We start from the raw sequence: 5,509 nt of genomic DNA on the forward strand, positions 1-5,509 counted from the left end.
ATTGCAGCCGAATTAGTAACTATTAATTTTTATTAAATAATTTTATTTTAAGAGTTAATTTTTACCCAATAAAAATTATTAAAAATTATTTGTTATTAAATATTCTTATGCTAAAAATATATTTTTAGTTAGTAAAAATTAATAGCAATTAGTGAAACCTATACATTTTTTAATAACTATTAATTGTCATTAAATATTCTTATTTTAACAATAATTACGAGTTAAAACAATTAGTTTCACTTAAAATATGTCTTCACAACCCTAATGTAATCACAGAATCATCTGAAGGAAGAAATATGTGTGGATTTCGAAGCTTTGGGAGGTTGTGAATTCATAGGGACAAAATGTTTTTAAATTCAACTCCTGAAATTTGATTTTGACCGCGTCACATAATCTAAAGAACTCTTTATATGTTTTTTCGTTATTCAGCCAAATGGTTCCTTATTAATATGTCGGAGATGAAAGAACACCGGAGCATTCCCTTTGGAATTTTGGGAAAATCCCGTAACATTGTAATTCAGAATCTACCATAGCTGTAATTAAATAATTACAGTCACCCAGTCCAATTGTAATTGTTCGAGAGTTGTGATAATGAGCTTGGGATTGAGGCGACAGTCAGTCGCCGAACGTAGCCGCGGTCACGGTATGAACGCTTTGTCTAACAAAGGTATGGAGTAATTCTATAGCTCTCCTTAAAAGAAATATTCGTGACGACACGCGACAGTAAACATTCCAACGGTTTCTGCCCCGTGGCTCGCCACACGCAGACCCTATTCTTCGAGTAAGATGATTGCCAGATGTCGATGCGTCTCCGCAGTACATGTTCGGCTAGCTCGAGGGCCCGTTATAAATCTTAAGATTTAGTCAACTAAAGTCCTTCAAACAGACAAACAGTCTTTGTCCCAACTACGGGAAAATAGGGGAGACGCGAGATGCGAATGCGATGCGAATTTACGAGTAATAGCCGACATGAGTACAAAGATCAATGAATTAAAAGACGACATGCGTTCACTCAAGACAAAAAAGGAAATCGAGACACCCGTATCACCGCCGATAATTCCCTAGGTGACAATACCGACAGACGATAGCCCCCAACAAATGAAGTTAAAAGACGCGATCGAGTCAGTACCAATATTCGACAGATATCGACCCTCAGTATTTCAATATTTAAGAGCATGCGAGCGCGCACGAAACATGATTCCGCGGCATCAGGAGCCTCAGTTGGTAAAATTATTAATGAATAAGCTTCGCGGGCACGCGTTCCTCGCCATAGAGGACAGTTAACTAGACAGTTTGAACGATTTCGGGAACAAATTAAAGGATATGTTCGGCCGGACTCAGATTTGGACGACGGCCTCTCCGGATTATTTCAATAAAAATAAACGAAACTCCAAGTACTCCCACCGCTAGAATAATTTCCCCAGATTTAAAAACTAAGACAAATTTACTATTAGACCCCGGATCAGAAATCAATGTCATCAAGAAACCTGCCTTATCCGAATCAGGAATCATGCTGCAGCAATCATGCAATCGTAATGCAGGTTGCGGGAAATCCAGTTATTTTTCACGTGGGGAGCACGAGGCGGCTACGGGTTCTCAGGGCGTAGGACCACGCCCTGGTCCCATCGGGAAACCACGATGAATCTAATGTTCTCCTATAGCCGGGTGGTGACTGGTCGGCGTCTTCGGCCCCCGCCAGTTTGCCGATCCGGTGCGAAGAACCTCGGAGAAGTTGGTGGGCCCGTATCTGCCAAGACCACTCACCTCACCTTCTTGTGGGGCTCCCTGTCACCCTGCGCCGGCCTTTGCTGGGGCAGGGTGCGAAAGAGTGAGTGGCACCAGGATGGAAACCCTTGTTGACGACCTCGGCGACTTCAGAATAACAATGCACAGAGAAACGAACCAAAAAATCGTTTACAGTGCAGGGGAGGGATACCACAGTACCGGCGCAGCCGCGGGTTGTAAAACGGGCCCCGAGTCGTCATCGAGCAACCGTGACCGTCCGGGGGTGGGCCGCCAGGCCCCCGAACACGCTCATGCGTCTGGCGAAGGGGACACACGAACTGGGGGGTCTCGGAGAGGGTTGGAGGAACTCGACGTTATGACCGTCGGCCCGGGACCCTCACGGGATGGGATGTGGCGACGCCGCAATCGCGGCGGGGCGGTGAGATCCGACGACGAAATGTCGTCATGCTCTTCCTATTCGACCGCTGCCGGGACGGTCATCGTGGAGGTTTTAGTCGGTTGGAGTCCGGCATTACCACGCCGCATTTCCCCAGAAGCGACCTGGTGTCCGTGCGGATTTCCTCCACGTTAATAATAATAATTATAAAAAAAAAAGTTATTTTTCACGTAGTTGACTCATTGCTGATCGATCAAGATGGAATCTTAGGATCCGAATTTTTCGCAGGATGCAAGGCTCGTTTGGATTACGAGCGAAAACATATAAGTGGGGAAATATTTATATCCCCTTCGATACAAGAGAAAAGATAATCGTGCGGAAACGAAGTTCGGTACCATTACAAATGTTCGATTAACATTACAAATCTGGAGATAAAAGAGGGATTTATTCCCAAAATCGAGCCAATCAAGGGAGTCTATTTTGGTAATGTAGGTGCGAAGAACCATAAGGCACAAGGATATACAAGAGTAATAAATACCACATCGAAAGATTACGAATTTATCACACCTACAATAGTAATTAAAGAATTTGAGAACCTCGCCTCGCCGCCTGAAGTTCCGTCTTCTTGATTATCTCACCTTTTTTTGGACACACGGAGTCTGCTGAAGTTTCGTCTTCTTGATTATCTTGTTTACGCTATTTTTAATTTTCCACATCCTTGAGACACGTAGATGCTGCTGAAGTTTCGTCTTCTTAATTTCTCATGTTTCGTTTGGTGTTAGTGACATACGAGGTGCGTGATAAAATGTAGATATTGTAGTAGCTCGTATTTTGTTGATGTTTCGTCTGCGATGCTTCCCAGGCCTTCCCTACTGATGCCAGTGGAACGTGCCAGGCGCGTGGCAGCTTTGTCCTTGCTGAGGTTGCATTTGTGATGTATTTGGTAATTTCCTTGCTCATGTCAATGAAACGTACAAGGCGTGTGGCAACTTAGTGTTAGTCGAGTCTTTGCACGTGTAACACGCTCTATTTCCTATGTTCCCCAAGAATTATTAAAATTCCAATGGCAAGTTTTTGATACGTCATTCCATAGGAGATGGCGCCAAGTGGTAGTTTGTAATAATTGTTAATTTGCTTGGCGAGTTTGTTCTGCTTGGCGAGTTTGATTTGCTTGGCGAGTTTTTAGGTTAGTTTTTCCTTTTAGGTAATAATATGCATTAATTCATAGTAATAAGTGATTTTGATAGTGTTTGATTATTCGATATTTTGTATGATTGGTAGTGTCGATTTTGTTTATTGCATTTTCATGTTTTCCCTTATGAATACAGGTTATGTTGGATCATGGATACTGATATGTCTGAAGCTGTAGAAGTATGTATTATTTTAATTTGTTTTGACTTCATCCTGTTTCGCATTGTTGTTCGTTTTCTTAAACTTGTGTGTTTTATTTTAGTGTGAGAAGAAGAAAAAAAGTCGTAGGCCGTTCAAACCTCCTCCGAAACGTTCTAGGAAACGTGGTCGTCGTGGCGGCGCAAAAGCTCGTGGGCAGAGGTTAAGGAGGCTGGAGGGATCGTCTTCCACAGAGGGTAGCAATAGTGTGGCTCCAGCCCCATCGTCGAGTCTCGGTGATCCTTTTGGTTATTGATCTAACCTTCTCCGATGAGGACACCCTTCAGTTGCCGCCAAGTTCTCCTTCGATCGAAGTGGTTGATACAGATGCCTGTGCCAAGGTTCGTTTTTGGGAGGAGATCCCTGATCAAGTGTTGGAGGCTTACCTACGCCACCATTCCTCAGGTCAGGCGGGTACTTGTCCGGACGTACTCTCATGGTGTTTAAATAGGTTTCGTGAGATGTATCCGGATGCTCCGTGTGTGGATTTTGACTTTACTTGGTAACAGTGCCTTATTTGTTCATGTGTGTATATATGCCTAAATGTGTTCCCAGCGGGTGTTATTTTATTGGAGTGATTTTGTCTATATTCTTATATTTTATTTAATAAGATATGTTTTGTTTTCTGCGTTGAAAACACCGTAATCACTGGTTGATACAGCGAACAATTGTGAACGAAATAGATCGAAAGTTGATAGAGTTGTTTTATTCCAGACAATTCATTAAATCTTGAGCAAGAACAATTATTTCAATTTTGAAACTATACTCTCTGTGAACAATCTGGATGACATAGTGATTTATTCAAGATCTCCTCACGAACACGAAATTAAATCTAACGAGTTAATGGAAATACTAATGGAAGCCAAATTGCGATTGCAACCCGATAAATGCGAATTCCTACGACACGAAGTTATTTGGGACACATAATCAGTGAAGATGGTGTAAAACCCGATCCACAGAAGATCGAAGCCGTATCGAAATTTCCACGACCAAAGAAAGCAAAAAATATCAAACAGTTTTTGCGACTAGCGGGATACTACCGAAGATTTATACCTAATTTTTCCAAAATTGCAAAACCATTAACACAACTATTGAACAAAGACATCCCCTTTAAATGGTCGGAGAATCAAGAAAATGCATTCAACAATTTAAAAACAGCGCTAATGGCAAAACCTATTCTGCAATGTCCGAATCTTTCCAAACCCTTTAACTTTACGACAGACGCTTCAGGTTATGCAATAAGCGGTGTAAATAGGATAATCAAGAAGACGAAACTTCAGCAGAAGATAAGCAGCACCCGCGTTTCCTCAGGTAAAAGGGAATATGAGAAATTAAGACACAGCGTAAACAAGACAACCAAAAAAAAAACGAAACCTCAGCTTAAGCTAGCAATTACGATATTCACATTTTGTCACAAGTTAGTTACCATTTGGTCAATTGAAGCGTTTACACCTCCACTCTGTCAGTCTGTCTCAATTGAAATCTATAAGTATTAACTACAGTTTGTCTTAATCGGAATCAAGTTAGTAGAAATTTATAAGTATTAACAAGAGCTACCATCTTTCGATAGAAGTGTTTACACCGTCACTCTGCCAGTTATCTCTCGAATAATTGTTTCAAACGAAATTTATAAGTGTTAACTACGAAGGTTGCCCAAGCGAAATAAGTGCCAAAGTTCGATTAACCGCCGAATTGTATAATAGAACGCGATTGACTCCGCATACATTTAAGGTGAGAATTTTAAAGTTCGTATATTCTCTGCTCTGATAACTTCGCAGTTGTACGATATTTGAAATCGGAATAGAAGTATCCGTCGGCAGTTACAATCAACGAACAAGAATATCAAGCACACGATTAACGCGGATTTTGCCCAACACATTTTGGATTCACAACGACCGTTCTCTGCATTAACTAGTGATCTGACGCAGCCGAAACGTTGTGCTAATTACGGTGTTTTCAATCATAGAAAACACCTATGGTCTCCGTGTTTCTCTTCCC

The 5,509-nt window shown here is 41.6% G+C and overlaps 1 long non-coding RNA gene across 2 annotated transcripts; it reads left to right on the plus strand.

The window, feature by feature from the left end:
- Nucleotides 1–2,650: 2,650 nt before the first annotated feature.
- LOC126875894 (uncharacterized) lies at nucleotides 2,651–4,258 on the plus strand. Of its 2 annotated transcripts, none has more exons than XR_007693751.1 (3): nucleotides 2,651–2,915; nucleotides 3,451–3,493; nucleotides 3,576–4,258. It is a non-coding gene; the product is annotated as an uncharacterized LOC126875894 (long non-coding RNA). The 2 variants fall into 2 exon arrangements; XR_007693752.1 differs by lacking the exon at nucleotides 2,651–2,915 and adding an exon at nucleotides 3,204–3,308.
- The last annotated feature ends 1,251 nt before the right edge of the window (nucleotides 4,259–5,509 follow it).

Source organism: Bombus huntii, unplaced genomic scaffold (assembly GCF_024542735.1).
Source record: "Bombus huntii isolate Logan2020A unplaced genomic scaffold, iyBomHunt1.1 ctg00000059.1, whole genome shotgun sequence".
NCBI lineage: Eukaryota > Metazoa > Arthropoda > Insecta > Hymenoptera > Apidae > Bombus > Bombus huntii.